Here is a 19,610-nt window from a genome sequence, read left to right on the forward strand (position 1 = left end):
TTTTTTTTGTGCCGGGGATCAAACTCGCGTCCTTGTACTTGTGAGGCAGGCGGCGGAACTGCTGAGCTAAATCCCCGGCCCTAACTCTTTAATTTGAAAGACGGATGTAGAGACTTGATCAGGTGGTGATGTATTCTATCAGGAACTCATAATGTGCTGGTGGCTTCTCTTTTTGTCATCCTAGCAGTTGACTACTGAATTTGTATTTGACACTATAATTGACGTAGATATTATTATTATAGCCAAGGTGACATAGCCATTGCTATTAAGTGGTTTTCTTGGAATGCCAAGATCTGGATTGCCTTCGGGTCATTAACAATACTTTGGCTCATTCCTGGAGAACTGGGTACTGGGCCAAATATGCTGCAACCTCCCATCCCAAGTAAATGGAAGTTGTTGGGTACTGAGACAGAGGCAAAGGCCAATAGTTGGCCACGCCCTGAGGCCACCATGAAAAGCAGACATTAACTAAAGAGGTCTCCATACTAAAAACAAAGCTTTCTATCACCATCAGCCTGTAAGCCTCAACACACACACACACACACACACACACACACACACACACACACACAAAACACACACCAAAACCAAAGAACAAAGTGAAAAGACAAGCCAACAAAATGCCTCCCCAAACTCCCAACTCTCCCAAAGCTAACCCATGGGGGACCCATGGAGAGGAAATCAAAATGTAGCACCTGAATTATTTAAAATATCAGGGGAGATAGCAAAACAGATCGATAAGGCATTTGGAAAGCTCACAGAAGATAAAAGTAAACAGATAACAGGCCAAATAAAATAATCAGTGAGTCTACAGATGATTCTAATAAAAGGCTAGCGAGCCAAACAAAATGATATAAAACATGAATGACCAACATAGAAAAGAATTAGAGTCCCTAAAAAGGCTTCAAATACAAATTCAGGACATTAAAAATTCTATCAAAAGTTTGATCAGAAGAAGTGATCAGCATGAGGACAGAATTTCAAAAGTAGAAGACAGTGCTATTGATGTCCAGTTAATGAGCGATACCTTAAAAAGAACAAGAAAACGTGAAAAATAGATCCAACAGCTCCTAGATGATGCAAAGAAGACTAATTGAAATTAATGACAAATCAGAAGACAGCACAAATGGCATTAAAAAACCTATTTACTGAAATAATAGCAGAGAACTTTTGAAATTAGAGGAAAGAATTTAACATACAAATATTTGAGGCATATAGGACCCCCAAAATATTCACAATCAGAAAAGAACCTCTCCATGACATATCATATTGAAAAATCCCAGAAATTCATCACAAGGCAAGAATATTAAAGGGAGATAGAGAAAAGCAACAAGTCACTTATAAAGGTAAACCCGTTAGAATTACAGTGGTTTTCTCAACACAAAACTTAAAGGCAGGAAGAGCTTGGAGTGAGTACTTCAGGCCCTAAAAAAAAAAATAATTTCCAAAACATGCTGATATGTACTGTAAAACTACCTTTCAAATTTGATGGAGAGGGCCAGGGATTTAGCTCAGTGGTTCTCCTGCCTGCCTCACAAGCGCAAGGTCCTGAGTTTGATCCCTGGTTAAAAAAAAATTTTTTTTTGATGCAGAAATAAGATATTTTCACGATAAAGAGCACCTACAGAAATTCATGGCCACCAAACTAACACTCCAGAAAGTTCTCAGGGATATCACAGAGAGACAGTGACACTAACAATGCCAGAAGATCGAATAGAATGAATGCACCGGATAGGTGAGCAATTAAGTAGAAGGAAAAGATAGTATCAGTAATAATTCTCAATGTGACTAATCTCAGTTACCCTATGAAAAGATATAGACCAAGCAGTGAGGACCATGAGAACATGTGAAGTTGTGTGGAGTTAGGCTGCTCTCCCAGCCCCACTGCCCCGGGCCTCTGAGCAGCATGAACGGGTGAAGAGTGGAACCACGCAGGTGCCCCTTTCAAAGCACCACTCCAGGTGCCGCCCCCACCCCCACTCCCCTACCCTGTAGCCTCCTGGTTGTGCCTGTACCTGGATCCACACTGCAGAGGCACAGGGGGTCATAAAGGCCATTGTCCTGAGCTCCAGAAGATAGAGCAGAAGTGAACAACAGAAAGAGGGCCTCTTTGATGAAAATTGAAGCCCACAGGAAAAGTGAAGAGAATCTGCAGTAAAGGCACACCATGGTTGGTAGGTTGGATGGATCACTTCCTCCCATCAGAACCTGGACTATCCTTAGGGGAAGGGCAGCTAGAACCTGCAGTAGAGACTTTTAGAGTTCAACCCTGTGGGAGGTCAGGAAGTTCATCTTGGGTCTTGTAGCCAGAAAGCAGCCTTAATCTCAGGGGTCTGCTGATGGCTTGCTGAGACTAACGGACTTGGGTCTATACACTGCCACCCACATTGTCTAATGGGACCCAGAGACATAGCCTGAAGCAGGCCCTTCATTTTTATTTTTTATTAAATTTTTTTTCTTTTCCTTTAATTTTTAATTTTTTCTACTCTTCAAATTCTTCCTTTTTTCTCTTTTCTTGCACTGACTCATTCACTCTCTCTCTCATGTTGTTCTTCATCTCCCTTTTTGTTCCTGTTCCTGCCCTAATTTGGATTTCTTTTTTCTTTTTCTTTTCTCCTCTCTTTCCTTCTCTCAATTGTCATTAGTTTCACAGCAGAGTCAGAACAGTTTCTAGATTCTCTGTTGCCGTTAGGTTGTTCTATTCTTGTCTTTGTTCTTTCATTCTGTCTTTTCCTCTTTTTTGTTTTTGTTTTTGTATTTTGAGACTGGATCTCACTATGTAGTTGAGACTGCCCTGGAACTCACGGTGTAGCCCAGGCTGGTCTCAAACTCACAGCGATCCTCCTGCCTCAGCCTCCCAAGTGCTGGGATTACAGGTGTGCGCCACCACGCCTGGCTGTCTTTTCTTCTTGTCTTCAACAGTTTCCTAGTTTATGTAATCTTCCTATATCCTCTAGCCTCAGTTATAACCTTCCCCTGTCCTTCTACCTATATATCCCTCTCTCCCCAACTCCTTCTCAGCCTCCATCCTGAAGGGTAGAGTTGTTATATTGAAGAGTTTATTCACTATAAATTTATTTGGAGCTGGTTCTCGACTTTGATTTAATTCACAATGTTAAAGGCGATAGATTAATAACTACCACAGATTGTAATTTTCTAAATTGTGCTTGATGCTGTTGTGTAGCTGATTGTATCACTTGGGCTAGAATGTTGTGATTGATCTAATCAGTTGTCCTTCCTGGTATTATGAAAATGAGTGTCTCAGAGTCATTAGAGACTCAACACCTAAAAACCTGCTGTAACTGGAAGATCAAAGTACTAACACAGGAATTAAACCAAGGACAATACCAATAATGAAAATAGAAATGAGAAGACATTTAAGCAAGGTACAAACACAGATTTCCAGCTCACCAAAGGCAAATTCTGGGGGAAACAAGGTGGAAAATCAACTTGAGGTAACAGTCAACTACCTGGACACCCTGAGCTGATGGCAAGGAAGTAACAAAACAGATGGACGAGGCTCCAGAAAAACAGAAATAATTTCCCAAAGAACTATGGAGAGGATGAGTAGAATGAAAGACATGATTAGAGACTCTAGAACAGAAACAGATTTAAAAAATAGATGCATTCAGAACCAGTTAGAAGCCATGAATATACAACATAGGAAAGAAATGGAATCCATGAAACAGATTCAAACCGATAACCAGGAGAATAAAAACTCTATTAAAAGTATACACAACACACTGAGACAATCTGAAGATAGAATATCAGATACAGAAGACAGAATGGTAATCAGTAACCATGAAAAGAGAGATCTCTTAAAAATAGTAAGGGACCAGGAGAAATCAATCCAGTAGCTCCTAGATGACACAAAGAAGAATAATATAAGACTGATAGTCCACGCAAAAGCAGAAGAAAGTATAAATGGCACACAAAAAAACTGTTCACAGAATTAATGACAGAAAACTTCTCAGAGCAAAAGAATTTGACATACAGATAAGTGAGTCATATAGGACTCCAACTAGCCATGATTAAAAAAAAAATATCTACACCTAGACATGTAATAATCAAGATCACAGAAACCCAACAGAAGAACAAGATACTTAGGGTTGAAGTTAAACTGTCATTATTTGCATTATTGATATGATACTCTACATAGAAGACCCAAAAAACTCTGCCAAAAGACTACTAGATTTAATTGATGCTTTCAGCAGAGTAGCTGGATACAAGGTCAACACTCAAAAATCAATAGCCTTTTTGTACACAAATAACATACTTGAGAGAGAAATTCAGGTAACAGTTCTTTTCATAATAGCATCCAAAAAAAAATGAAACATCTAAGAATCAATCTAATACAGGAAGCACAAGACCTCAACACTGAAAACTACAGCACTCTGAAAAAAGAGATTGAAGAGGATATGAGAAAATGGAAAGACATCCCTTGCTCTTGGGTAGGAAGAACCAACATAGTGAAAATGGCCATATTTCCAAAATTGCTATACAGATTCAACACAATCCCGATTGAAATCCAAACAGTATATTTCACAGAACTGGAGAGATTACGATTCATTTGGAACCAAAAAAGACATGGAATAGCAAAAGCCATTCTAGGCAACAGAGACATGACAGGGGGTATCACAATCTCCAACTTGAACTACTCTACAAAGCATCTGTGGTAAAACAGCATGGTACTGGCAGAGAAACAGACCTGAGGATCAGTGGAATAGATTAGAAGATGCAGAATCAACTCCAGACTTACTCAGCTACCTCATCTTTGACAAAGGACCCAATCATCCTCAGTGGAGGAAAGATAGCCTCTTCAATAAATTGTATTGGAAAAAACTGGATTTTAGCCTGCCAAAGATTAAAACTAGACTGCCATCTTTCACCATGCACTAAATTAAAATAGAAGTGGATTAAAGATCTAAATATTAAAACAAACACTAAATTTGCTGGAAGATAGATTAGGTAGAACTCTCAAAGATATTGGCATAGGAAAAGATTTTATGAACAAATCCTTAGTAGCACGGGAACTAGCACAAAGAACAAGTGGGATCTCTTATTAAAAAGCTTTTGCACCACAAGACAAACCACCAGCAGAGCTAAGAGACAACCTACATGCGGGAAAAAAGTTTGACCAGGTGTTCCTCAGACAAAGGTCTACTATCTAGAATATATAAAGATCTCAAAAAAAAAAAAAAATCAGACCCCCCCCAAATATAAAGACCAGATTAAAAAATGGGCATCTGAAATGAACAGACGTTTCTTAGACAAACAAGTAAAAGCAGCAAATATTTGAAAAAATGTTCAACATCATTGGTCATTTGAGAGATGCAGATGAAAACAACACAGAAATTCCATCCTACCCCAGAAAGATGGCTGCTATCAAGAAATCAACCAATAACAAATGCTGGCGGGCTTGTGGGGAGAAAGGAACCCTTCTCCATTGTAGATGGGAGTGCATACTGGTGCAACCACTGTGGAAATCAATATGGAGATACCTCAGAAAACTAGGATTAGAGGTTCCATTTGACCCAATTATCCCTCTGCTGGGTATCTTTCCAAAAGAATTAAGAGAATCATAACACAGGGATATATGCACACCCATGTTTATAGTGGCACAGTTTGTAATAGCTAAAACTTGGAAACAGCCCAATTGCCCATCAACTAGAGATTGGATAAAGAAGATGTGGGTTTTTAAAAAAATAAAATGGAATACTATTCAGCCATAAATAATGAGAAACTAGAGTCATTTATAGCTAAATGGATGTATATTGAGGCCATAGTCTTAAGTGAAATAAATAGGGCACATGTAAATACCGAATAGTTTCTCTGGTGTGAAAAACTAAAAGTGTAAATAAGGTTCAAATTGTATAATTGATAATGTGAATTAGGAAGAAAAGGTCTAAAGGAGTAGGGGAAGTAGAAAGGGTAGGGGAAAGGAAATAAGGCAAAAGAAAAAATATGAGAAAAGGAAAAAATGGTAACAAGGTCTTTGTAAATAGGGAAGGGTGGAGGGGGTGAAGGGATGAGGAAAAAATAAGAACCAAGATACATCATGTGAAGAAGGTACAAGATCCCAACGATGAATGTAATTGTACTATATACCTAAAAGTTACCAATAAACTTAAAAAAAAAAAAAGACATAGACCAGCAGAATGGATCAAGAAATGAATTCCAACTGTTTGCTGTATACTGGAAATACATTTAACAAAAAAGAAACTCACAGACTTAAAAAAACAAAAAATCAAAGGATGGAAAACAATATTCCATGCAGCAGGAACCAGAGAAAAGAAAAAGCAGGTGTAACTATCTTATATTTAGAAAAAATAAGCTTCAAGCCAGAACTGATTAAAGAGGCAAAGAAGGTCACTACATTTGGGTAAGAGAACAATCCAACAGGAAGCAATAATAATTATTAACATATATGTACTGACCACGGTGCACTAAACTTCATAAAACAAGTACTACTGGACATAGAAGACCAGATAAAAAGCACAATGATAGTGGATGGACCTTAATACCCCACTATCACAAATAGATCAATTAGACAAAAAGTCAATAAAGAAATCATTGAGTTCAATAAAACCTTTGAACAAATGAACTTAAAGGAAGTCTATAGAGTGTTCCACCCAACAATAACAGACTACAGACTCTTCTCAGAAGCACATAGAACTTCGTTCAAAATACATTGTGCTTGCGAGGCAGGCAGCAGAACCACTGAGCTAAATCCCTGGCCCTGCTTGTCTGCATATTGAGGGCAGGCTGGCTTCTGGCAGCAGCACCTGGGATATTCCGCTGCCTCCGAAGTGTGGACCACACTGGGCACAGTGGCACATGCCTGCAATCCCAGCACTCAGAGAAGCTGAGGCAAGAGGTGTGCAAGTTGCAGCCTAGCCTAGGCAGCTTAGTGACTTAATAAGACCCTGGCTCAAAATGTAAAAGGGCTTTGGGTGTATCTCAGTGCAGAGTCTGTGGGTTCAATCCCCAGGCTACAAACAGAAAAAAGAAAGAAAGAAGTAAAGAAAAAAGAGAAAGTAAAACGCAGGCGAACGAGGTATGGCCTCACAGTGCGAAGACAGAACAGCGGGAGGGCAGCTGGGGCCCACAGCACTCCTGTGCACCCCGAGTATGGACCCTCGTGTCGGCCTGTGTCTCACTGGCAGAATCAAGGCATAGGTTCCATGTCGTTTGGAACGGAGGTATCCAGTCCTTACTCCAGGGGCCGATCCTGGAGTGTGCAGTGATGAAAAGTATGGATATGCGACTGTAAATCAGAAGGGGCGTTAGGGATCCGGAGAAAATGCTTCTGTCACAGCCACTACTGTCCTTTCCAGGGGCCACACCCTAGAGCCCTTTCATCAGTAAAACAAAGGAAATGGGTTAGATGGTCTCTGGGGTTCCTTGTTTTCTGAGAATTTGATGGGAAAGAAGTTGAAAGAAGGGAGAACAGATGTTAGAGATGGTCTGTCCTTGCTGATAGGCTCGTCGCTTCAAGGGACTGAGGAAATGTCTTGGCTTGATGGCTCAGAGATTTGAATCCAGGAGGCTGGAAGCTGGTGGATGACCTGGTGGTGAAGAAATGTGGGATGCTTTTTGTGGGCCACAGGCATTCACTAGCTTTCCTGCCTCTGGGGCCACAGGACTTTGGAAGTACTTTGGACTTAACAGTGGCAGCATCCAGGCGCTCACCTCCCTTTCCCCCGCCGTTACTAATGGGTTTGGGCCAGTGATAAGTCCCCCAGAACAGCATGAGAACAGGGATAACGGTGCGTTCTTCTTTCTAGTCTTGGGAGACTTAGAGGCAGACTGAATGGGTTACCAACCTTTTGCAGAGTAGTGCACATGTTGTGACAAGAAAATCACCAGGCTAGGTCCGTATTCCATCGGCAGAATCAAGGCGTAGGTCACCAAGTTGGCAAAACTCACCAAGCCAAGGTGGATGCTATGGCCTACATCTTCATTTAACTCTCAGTTTTTAGAAAATGAAATTATTTGGCTGAAAGCAAAACCCAGAAACAATTTTCTTCTGAGTCCTGCAGCTCTCCTTATTTGAACTTATTTTGTCTGCTGACTTTTTGAGACTTTGCTTTCTAGAACCAGCATCACGGCATTCCGAACCTCTGTGCCCATAGCTACATGAGTGCCTTATACCTGCCCTGCAACCTTCTAGACATTTTCCCTAGCTTCAGGGTGCAGTTTGCCACCTTCCTCCCTTTCACCTCTAGTTTGTACTTCATGGGAATGTGTACTTTGGCACATGTGCAGCTGCTTAAAGGCAGGACCAGCAGCTCATGTTTAGTCTGTTTCTTCCTAGCAAGTCTAGCACATGATAAATCCAGAGTTCAAAAATTTGTTATCTCACCATACACTGCACAGACATGTCAGTGGTGCCTGGAAGGCTGATGAGATTTTTCAGGTCCTTGGATAAATGGCATGGTGCCATGGCAAAGGAGTCTCTATACAGGAAAAGAACCCAGCCAGGAACTGGACAGTAAAAGTCACGAAGCCAGGTTGGGTGCTGAGGTGCACACCTGTAATCCCAGTGACTCAGGAGGCTGAGGCAGGAGGATCCCATGTTCAAGGCTAGTCCAGGCAATTTAGTGATGAGATCCCGTCTCAAAATTTAAAAAGGCTGAGGATATAGCTCAGTAGTGTAGTGTCCCTGCATTCAATCCCCAGCACTGCAAATTAGATAAAATCAGATTAGATTTAACCGGGCATGGTGGCGCATGCCTGTAATCCCAGCACCCGGGAGGCTGAGGCAGGAGGATCGCTGTGAGTTCGAGAGTCCAGCCTGGGCTACATAGTGAGTTCCAGATCAGTCTCAACTACATAGTGAGACCCTGCCTCAACCCCTGCCCCCCAATTAGATTAGATTTAAAAAAAAATCACCAAGCCAACCATCTCTCTGTTCATTAACTTTCTGTAGCACTTCAGACTCTTAACAACACCTTTTTGGCAATGCCTTTCAGGTGTCAGAGCAAACCTCTCTCTCTAGGACATACAGGTAGGTGGTTCCTTAGAAAACTGAATGTTGGAAAATTCCTCTTTTGAGCTGAAATGTTTTCTTAGCAATGTCTGGCTTTATTGAAACATTGCTCTGTTCCATGTAGCTGGCCTGATCCCTTTTACACGACTGGATTCTTCTTCTTCAGAGAGGTTACCTTAGGGTCTCTCTGGATTGTCTATGGCTGCGTGACAAATCACCTCCAAATTTAGAAGCCAAGAACAATAATGAGCCTCATCTTACAGTTTCTGTGGATCAGGAATCACAAGTGGGTGGTAAGGCAGGTGCTTCTGTTTCAGAATCTGTTGTGAGGGCTCCAGTCACCGAAGGCTTGACTAGGGTTGAAGGTTCCATTTCCTAGGGTGCTCACTGACGTGCCTGCCAGAGTGGAGTTGACAACTGGCAGGTCTCAGCTCCTCATCCTGTAGATTTCTCCAAAGGGCTGTGTGTTTCATCACTGTGGCAAAGTACCTGAGAAAACCAATTTAAAGGAGGAAAGTTTTACTTTGGCTCTTGGTTTCAGATGTTTCAGTCCGTGGCTGGCTCCATTACTTGAGGCGTGCGGTGGGGCAGGAGCTTCGTGGCGGAAGAGCTTGGTGGAGGAAAAACACTCACCTCCCGCTGGCCAGGAGGCAGAGCAAGAGCATGTGCGGCTTCCATCTTGGTCCATACTCATTTGGGTGGTGCTGACTCCCGTAAGCGCAGGCCTCCCCACTCAGTCATGTCTGGAAACACCCTCACAAGCACACCCAGAATCATGTTTTACTCATGTCCTGGGTGTTCTCAAGTCAACAGTCAAGGTTAACTGTCATGGGCTAATCCAGTGTCCTCACCGCATGGCCTCCAGCTTTCCCAAAGGAGAGCAATTTAAGACAGAGCCAGACAGGAACCACCGAGGCCCTCCCCTGGGAGTCACACACGACTTCTGCAGCGTCTTCTGTCACACAGGCATACCCTGCTCAAGGTGGGAGGAGGCTTCAAATCTGTGCGACCCTTACTGTCCCCACCTGTGAACAGCTCCATTCGGCTGTTTGAAAAAGCCGGGAAGAAGCACCTGGCTGCTAAATGGAAGGACCTGCTAGTAACGGAGCCCTGCCTCGTGAGAGCACCTCCTGTCTAACTGCCTTACTCCCGCTTCACAGTCGCCATTCAGGGCAGCGCTGCTGGTTTGCCAGGGAATGCAGGACACATAGTTGAGTCCTCAGAGGGGAGCAGCCTGACTGTGGACTGCTCTCTTGTAGCTCAGAAATCTTATCACGGAGAGGCTCTCTCTGCTAACGGGTCCTCACATACTGTTGTTGGGTGTCACAGGGGCCTAGGAGAGTGGCCGCCCATGGAGGCCTAGACCCTGTTAGTATTTTAACCCCAATGGCTGGGTGGGTCCATCACAGGCCCTCACTAAATGAGGTGTTATCTGAATCAAGAATGAACGTGCCTAGTAATTGTTAGAGTTGTTTGACATTTGGGAGTCTGCAGTTACGGGGTGGGGTCGCTTTGGTTTTGCAGGTTGCTGTCATATTTTGACAGTTTAGCTGTCCTTTTGGCTTCTGCTGAAGTGTGGTAGAAGCCGTTTTTACCTAAGATTATTTCATTTCGTATTGATGCCAGTGCCTATAGTATCGGGGCCCATGAAGGAAAGAAGTCAGTTCCTGAATAAATTCTGTGTATCTCCATGAGACCTGTAAAATCATATTGCAATCTGAACATTTAACTTTGAAATTGACCTCGGTATGTTTAGTTTGGAGTTGAGCATTTCCCTAATTCATCTCTTGATTCGTGGCATTTTAGTCTTTTGCTTAGTTTGGCAACTTTGATTTCTTACTTTGAATTTTCTTTGCTTACTGTAGTATTTTCTTCGGTCTGTTTTCTGGCTGTTACACTTTTAAGCTAGAGGCCACATGTGGAAGAGAGAATCTAGGTCAGTGCTGGGGATCTAGGTCAGGTTTAGCACTCTCAGGGATAACACACAGCTGCAGCATGCATGCCATAGGTCAGTCACTAATGCTAGGTTGTAGGAATATCCTGTAAATTGTGGCTGCAACTATAGAGATTTTATGATGATTGAAAAAAAAATCTGTCAAAAAAATCTGCCTCGGTATCCTGAATAGTTCTCTGAAGGAGAATCTAGATTTACAGGCTCACGAGTGTGCTTAAAATAGATCCTGCAGTGTGCCCTAGGGATCCTGTCATCCCTTCTTTCTCATCATTAGATACTTAGCGTGCAGCCCCATTCCCGGGCTTGGCTCCCTGGCACTCAGGAGACCTCCTTTTGTCACCAAAGTTGTTCAGCACTGCCGTTTGTCACGGCCACACACGAAAGATTTAAAGTGTGTTACTTAGGGAGTTTGTTTATTTTTTCGAGACAAGGTCTCCTCATGCAGTTCAGGCTGGCCTCGGACACACTATGTGAGCCACGTTGGCCTTGAACTCACAGCAAATCCTCCTGCCTCAGCCCCCTGAGTGCTGGGATTACAGGTGTGCACCACTGTGTATAATTATAGACTTGAAAAATATACAAAAGTCTCAGCTCAGGTACAATCATTGACCTCCTCACCCCTTCACTTAATTTGAAGCACATTGCAGACCTCTTTAACTCTCTCTAATAAATACATTAGTATCTGTCTATTCGAAGCTGGATATGGTGGTACACCTGTAATCCCAGCACGGAGGCAGGAGGATCAATGGTTTGGTGAAGCCTGAAAAATTTAATAAGAACTTGTCTCAAAGAACAAAAAGGGCTGGTGATGTAGTTCAGTACAAAGGCCCTGGGTTTAATCCCCTGTACCACAAAAAGGATTTCCACATTGATTTATCACTTTTTAAAAGTTTCTAAATAAGACCCATACACTGCAAGTCATTTATATTTCTCTGCAGATTTACAAAATAAACTTTTAAGTTGGAAACAATATCAAACTTAGAGGAAAGTTATAAGAATAGCACAAAGAATGCTTATGTACCCTATACTCAGAGCCTCTAATTGCTAATATACTACTTTCTAAAATATACTACTTTTGCCTGTTCTCTTTATATATTAATTTGTACATAATATTTTAAAAATGTATTTAAAAGTAAGATAGATAATACAGTGGTATGTATCATCTCTTGACACTTCAGTGTGTGTGTGTGTGTGTGTGTCTGTGTGTGTGTGTGTTGGTACCAGAGATCAAACTCAGGTCCTTGCGCTTACAAGGCACGCAGTGGAACCACTGAGCTAAACCACCAGACCTTCAGTGTGTATTTTTTAATTCTCTCTCTCTTTTTTTTTTTTGCACTGGGGATCGAACTCAGGACCTTGTGCTTGCCAGACAGGCAGTGGTGCCACACTGAGCTAAATCCCTGGCCAAAGGTCTCTTATTGTTAGGAATGAAAATTGAAAATATGGGAGAGGGAAGGATAGAATAAACAATCTCTAACCACCAACACAGCCTAGAAACAATGATGTTCCAATAACAATGAGCCTATTTACAATCTAGATCTTGGCTTCTGGATATCCATTTTTATCAGGGCTCGTTTGAGAAATGGCAGATTTCAATACAAGATGAGCCAGGAGCATTTTGTTGAGCTAAACGGGAAGCAAGTTTTCAAAAGTGACTGATGAGGAATTTCAGAAACACACCAGAACCAGTTTAGAAGGATTTCCCTAGCCAAAGCTGGGACAGTTGGAGCATCAAAATGAATGCCCATTGGCTGGGCGTGGTGGAGCATGCCTGTGCTCTCAGCACTCTGGGAGACTGAGCCGGGAGGATCAAAAGTGGGACCTAGCCTGGGAAATGTAGCAACTTAGCCAGGCCCTCTCTCAGAATAAAAAACAGAAAGAGCTGGAGGTGTACTTTTTGAGAAGGCCCTGGGTCCATTCGCCAGTGCCTCTAAAACAACAAAAAAAGCAAGGACTTGAGTTCAATTCCCAGTTCCAAAAAGAGAGAGAGAGAGAGATCTGGCTTTCGTTATCTTTTTTTTTCTTTTTATTGAGTTCATTGGTACATTCTAGGTACACAGTACAGTTACATTCATTACTGGGATCTTGTACCTTTACATGACAGGTCTTAGTTCTCATTTTTTCCCCTTGTCCCTGCCCTTCCTTCACCCCCTCCTCCCTTCCCCATTTATAAGCACTTTATTTCCATTTTTTCATTTTCTCATATTTTTTTCTTTTCCCTTATTCCCTTTCCCCTACCCTTCCCACTTTCCCTACACCTTTAGCCCTTTTCTTCCTATTTCACATTGTTAATTATCTCATTAGGATCTTGTGTACTATTATATAGTTTTTCACACTGGCTTTCGTTATCTCTAATATATTTGCCTATTTGCTCAGCCCCTGTATGTAACTGTCTCCCTGCTCACATTGACCAAATCTTCCTTCTTCAGGGCCTGGCTGCTCTGGTGCTGCTGACTGTGCTGTCTGAATCCCCAGTGCCTTAGCACGACTCGGGCGGGGGGAAGGGGAGGAGCTCCCTAATCACCTGATCTGTAGGTTTTCCTTCCCTCTGCTTTGCACTTGTAATTTATGTGTTGAAGAAACCAGGTCATACGCAGTTTCTCTGTATTTTCTGGAGTGTCCTCCCATGTTGTTTCTCATACTCTCCTGTTTCCTTTATTTACTGTTAACTGGTAACGAAGACTTTGATCAGAGTCAGGTTCAGTTACATTGGAAATGGTTTATGATAAATGCCGTAGGCAGCGCATACTGCCTGATCCATCCTCCACTTCTGTTCCTTTCTCACCAGCAACTGTCTTTGGGGATTTTCTAGACCCACTGGTTCATTATGGGTTGGAAGATAAAAATATTCAGTTATTCATTTCACAGTTACTCGTGTGAGCAATTCTATAAATAGAATCTCCCCCTCATTAATCATTTGGTTGCCTAGTGGCTTAGTTAATAATGGAAATGGCAGGATCTCTGGCAGAAATCTGTGTACATAGTGAAACAGTAGAACCATAGCAGAGAGCGATTTAATTTAATTTTTTTGTCTTTTGTTTTTTGAGACAGGGTCTCACTATGTAGTTCAGACTGCCCTGGAACTCACTGTGTAGCCCAGGTTGGTTTTAAACTCACAGCGATCCTCCTGCCTCAGCCTCCTGAGTGCTGTGATTACAGGCGTGCGCCACTATGCCCGGCGAGAGTGATTTAATTTTTGCTCCAACCGTTAAACACGATATAGAGACCTCCAGAGAAAGAAAGTCTGTTATCTTAGCCCACAGTTTTCCTTATACTTCCTCCTTTCCAATGTTCTCCTCCTTCTTTTTCACCTCTTTTCTTTTTAGAGAACTTCCGCTGTTCTCCCAGGGTAGATTTGCTGGTGATAGACTCTCTTAGTTTCCTTCCATCTGACGGTCTTTTCACTCTGCCTTCCTTCCCAAAGGCCATACTCACTGAGTGTAGGATTGTGGTCTACAGTTCTTTCTTCTGGGCGCATGAAAGGGGTCTCGAGTCCCTCCTTTCTGGCCTCCCTGGTTTCTGATTAAATCCTCTGTTATTTCATTTGTCTTTCTCTTAGGGGCAGTATTGTTCCTATGTCACTGCTTTGGGGCTTTTCCCGTTTGGATTTGATTAACATCTTGAATCTGTGGATTTATATCTTTTGTTAAATTTGATAAGTTTACAGAGTTATTCATTCCTTCAAATGCTTTCTCATGAAGCTGGGGTGTAAGAACTCAGTGGTAGATCACTTGCCAGCCTCGGATTCCATCTCCAGTAGTTTTCCTGCCCCATCTTTTTTTTTTTTTTTTTTGTCTTTGTACAAGATTTATTAAATGTCTTTGTGCAGCAGCCTCCATTTTCAGATACTGCTGCCAAAGATGCCCTGTCGTGCTGTACGGACCGACTGGGGCGTGGCAGGGGGCTCTGGCTTCCCACCCTTCTGTTCTGAGATAGGAGTGGTGGGCAGGATCTCATCTTTGGGTTCCACAGTGCTCACATGGTCGGGCAGAGGCTTCTCGGGGTCAGTCTTACCACTCGGACCCCAGGGCAGCGCGATCTTTACTTTGGCACCCGGCACACCCTGTCTGAGCAGCACATGGTTCATGGCAGGGTCACTGTCGTAGTTAGCAAGGTCCCCAGTGTGGATCATCAGGCCATCCACAAGCCTCATGGGCTCAGTCAGCCCTCTGTCCTCAGTTTCCCAGACACCGCAGCCTCACAGCCTTCAGCTGCGCGCTCTATGAGGAACCGCAGCTCACCGTAGCAGGCCCTGGGCACAGCAGGCCCTCCTGGGAGTTCGTAACACAGAGTGTGCCTGGGCGACGGCACGCAGACCTCTCATCACCACTTTTTCATCATAAAGCTTGACACCGCCTTCGGAGAAGCCGAGCCTCTTCTGAACTGCAGCAGTCCATTCTCGGATCCTTCGGCCCTTCTCACCGAGAGCGTTCTGTGTCCTGGTTGCTAAGATAATGATTTCTGCCCTGGTTGGCGTGACTCGGACTTGCGCTCCAGAGCCGCCAGCTCCTGAGGACGAAGCTCCTTCAGTTCAGCTTTGAAGATGCCATCCGCGGCAGACTTCCTCCTCCTGGAAATCTGCACCGCCGTCTTGCCACTGTGCGCCCCCGAAAGGAAAACTGCCCCATCTTTCTTTCTCCTGCCGGGACGCTGATGACATAAGCATTAGATCTTTTGTTGTAGCCCCACAAACCCTGAAGTTTTGTTCATTATTTTCCCCCAATCTGTTTCCTTTCTGTTTTCCAGATTGGGTGATTTTTATTGTTCTATCTTCCGGTTGACTTTTGTTTTGCCTCTGTCCCTTCTGCAGTTGAACCCATCATTTAAAAAAAGTTTGGTTATTATGTTTTCCGGTTGTGAAATTTTCATTTGTTTCTTTTTTATGTCTCCCATTTCTTCACTGAGACCTATATCTTTGATGAGAGTCATTAAACTTGTTATAGCAGTAGTGGAGGATTTAGAATGAGCGCTTGTGCTTTTGAGACGGGGGTCTCACTATATATTCCAGGCTGGCCTTGAACTCACTGTGTGGCCCTAGGCTGGCCTCAAACCAGCAGCGAGCCTCCTGCCTCAGCCTCCCAAGTGTTGGAATTACTGGTATGATGCCCATCTTAGGATGAGCAGTTTTTGAAACTCCACAGCTTAGTAGAGACAGGAACACTTAATTATATTCATTATGTAGCTGTTGCCTATTTTAGAAGTGGGTTGATGTTAGTGATAACACTCCTTGCTCGATATTTTGCATATGCTTAACCAAAATGTATTTTTAAGACCGTCTTGATTAAAAAAAACCAACTCACATTGAAATAGGTCTCTTTGACAGCTGTGGTTTTTGTTATCAAATTAAAGATATTTAGGGCTGGGATTTAGCTGGAAAGTTGAGTTGATCCACTTAACACATATTTGTTGAGCATACACGAGGTGGCTGATACTGAGCTAGTGTCTACAGGTACAGCCTTGAGTTAGACGGCCGTGGACCCCGAGTCAGACGTACAAAGTGGCCGTTACAACAGCATGTGATACAAGCAGCGAGAGAGGCAGGCCAGAGGTGGCGGGAGCTTCAGAGGGGACGTAAGGAAAGTTTCTTGGGAAGCTGGCCTGCAGGATGAGGTAACGAAATGGGCGGTGAGGGAGGAGAGCTGAGGGAACAGCACGTGCAGAGAAAAGTCTGAGCCATGAAACTGGAAGACTGCAAGCTTGAAAGCAGCAGACAGACAGGAGCCAGCTCGGGAAGAACTGGGAAAGCTCATTTAGGAAGCAGGGACTTTGCCCTAAAGATAGAGATGAAGCAGTGGCAGGGTGTTTAAGCAGGGTTTGACAGCTTAGAATGCAATTTTAAGAAAAACGCAGTGTAGGAATTGTCTGGCAAGGAACGGGTGGGCACGGGTGAAGCGTCTAGATGTTTTCTAGGCCAGAGATGACCGTGGCCACTGCAAGGATGAGCAGGGCGGCTGGAACAAGGGGGCGGATTTGAGAGAGACTGAGGAGCTGTGAGGGAGAGGACTTGGAATTCTTTTTGGTGAGGTCCAGGGTGAGACTTCAGCCCCATCAACGTCACAGTGCAGAACTCTCATAAGGCGGAGAGATGCCGTGGTCTGCTTTTGTTGTTACACTGATAGAAAAAGTATTGCGCACATTCGTTTTCTGCTTGACAGTACATTTGAGTCTAAATCTGAGATCTGACACGTTTGCCTAATGTCTTGTAACAGGCTTTTCCTACTTAGGAAATGTTCTCAGGAACTGTCTTAGATGTTTGTGGGTTGTACATAGCTTCCTGACATTTCAGTGGGACCCCAAAACGGGATCTCGTGGACTTCCAGTGAGTGATGCCGGGGTGAATCATCACCTTGGCATCGCTCCTTCAACACGAGAGCGTGGTGGCCTTTGGGTGGGGCTCTAGGCTGATGTCACTGTGCTGTGAACGGGGCTGGGTGACCTCCGTGCGGCTGTTCTGCTGCTCGTGTAACACGTGTTTATTCCCTCAGCACATTTTGAAGCTCCGGCCACATGTCAGCTGTGAGCTGGGCAGGAACGAGGTAGGCCACAGAATTTAGGTTCTTACTTATAAGTCATAGACACAAACAATGACCAGGTAAACCGAAACAGTGCTTCTGAATGACCAACCGGTATTCTCCATGCAAGAGCTCTGTGCTGCTAGCAAACAAACCGATTCTAGATTGGGCTTTGATATAGAGCAGTTCTCTATACTGGGGCGGCCGGTGACTTATCTTTTCCTGGCCTCTTTCCCTTTCTTGGCTACAAAATGGGGCTGATTCCAGTGGCTGCCGTATGGAAGACGCTGATAAATATGTGCTAACCAAATCAGCGTCTTTTTTGCCACTTTGTGGGCCCCTGTGAAGACAGCGTCGTCTTTGTGACATAGGAAGGGAAGAATTGTACAGACCGAAGCTGCTTTGCTTTATGATTACTGTCTGTTGTTCCCTGTTAGGTAAAAATTTCACAAAAATGAGAATTTCGGTAACAGGGAAATAGCTGCTGGGCTTCTTTTTATTTTCATTTAATATTACATCAGAAATGTCCTTGTAGCAGCATTTCTCAGGGGAAGCTTTAATGGAAATGAATGAGGCCAAACTCAAAATGAAATGGTGTCAGGTCTCACAGAGATCATCTCATCCCATGGCACAGCAGAAGCTTCTGGTTCGATGGGCAGTGTGTGTGTGTGTGTGTGTGTGTGTGCGTGTTCGTGTGCGTGTGTGGCATTGATGCTGTAGGGTGTTTTCTGAATGGCACCATCTGACCAGCTTTGACAGTTTTTAAGAGCATACATGAAACCCAGGGGATGAGTCTGGAAGCCCAGTAGGTAAGAGGCGCTGCTGATGTTGAGTAGATTGGTCTGATCTAGAAGCTCAGCTCTCATGGGCCTTCTAACAACCTGCCCTCCTCTCGATTCCAGCTTCTGCATCTGGAACAGGAAGGAATATTCCCACCTATCACTTTGTTCCCCCTCAGTACTGGGGATTGAACCAGGGCCTTCACGTGGAACTGTGTCCCCAGCTTAGTCTGGTCCCTTTTTTAAAAAAGTTGAGAAGAGACCTCATTAATGTAAGATCTTGGGTAGCTGACAGAATCCCTGGAAAGTCAAGCAGAGATTTCAGAGGAGAGGAGAGAACAGGATCTGGACTGATTCATATCACAGAACCGTCCTGGAGAAGACACTGCCTTCTGAGCACTGATTGTTGGATATCACTCAGGTGGTGCCTCTGGGAGGCAACTCATTGCTGCCACCATCACTGCAGTATGCTGTCTTTTTCTGTTCTGTTAACATAAAGTTTTAAGCTGGGCATGGTGGCACACGCCTGTAATCCCAACACTTGGGAGGCTGAGGCAGGAAGATTGCTGCAAGTTCCAGGCTAGCATGGACTGCATAGTGAGCTCAAGGTCAGCCTGGACTACAGATCAAGACCCTGCCTCAAAACAAAAACAGAACCCTTTTAATGAAATATCATATGCATATAGAAATGTATAATATGCATAGGGTATTCACAGCTTGCCAAGTAAATGCTTTGCAAGGTAAATGTTTGCGAAGTAAATACCCTGAATGACTACTACCCCAGTGAAAAAAATACAACATGCTCCTCAGCCCCCTCTCCCCAGTCCTCCTGTCCTCTTTCAGTTTTTGTTTTTTTTTGTACCAGGGATCAAACTCAGGACCTCCCGCTTGCCAGGCAGGCGCAAAGCCGCTGAGCTACATCCCTTGCCCCCATTTCAGTAATTACTCTCCTCTAAGGTAACCACTGACTTCACTTTTACCTTCACGTTTGATTTTGCCTCTTATTTGTAGTTCCTACGAATATATCATCCAGTGATTCCAGTTTTGGGTATTTATCCAAAAGAACTGAAGTTAGCATCTCAGAAAGATACTAGCATTCCTGTGCTGAACATTATCTGCAAAAGCAAAACACAGAAACAACCTGAATGTCCATTAATAGATGAATGGATTTGAAATATATATTACAATAGAATTGGCCTTTAAAAAGAAGAAAATTCTGCCATTTGTGACAGCATGGATGAATCTGGAGGATATTATGCTAAGTGTAATAAGCCAGTCACAGAAGGACAAATACTGCATGATTCTGCTTATAAGAGGTTTCTAAAATAGCCTAACTCATAGAAATAAAGAATAGAATTTTGGCTGCCAGGAAC

General features: G+C 43.4%; 1 protein-coding gene and 1 pseudogene across 1 annotated transcript in view; one reads left to right on the plus strand and one right to left on the minus strand.

Moving 5' to 3' along the window:
* Positions 1-19,610, plus strand: part of LOC109117402 (oxysterol-binding protein 2-like) — a 66,336-nt gene that overhangs the window by 13,165 nt on the left and 33,561 nt on the right. The gene's annotated exons all lie outside the window — the stretch shown is intronic.
* Positions 14,788-17,300, minus strand: LOC104848259 (annotated as a pseudogene).

Source organism: Fukomys damarensis, unplaced genomic scaffold, assembly GCF_012274545.1.
Source record: "Fukomys damarensis isolate Sample0158 unplaced genomic scaffold, DMR_v1.0_HiC HiC_scaffold_12, whole genome shotgun sequence".
Taxonomy (NCBI): Eukaryota; Metazoa; Chordata; class Mammalia; order Rodentia; family Bathyergidae; genus Fukomys; species Fukomys damarensis.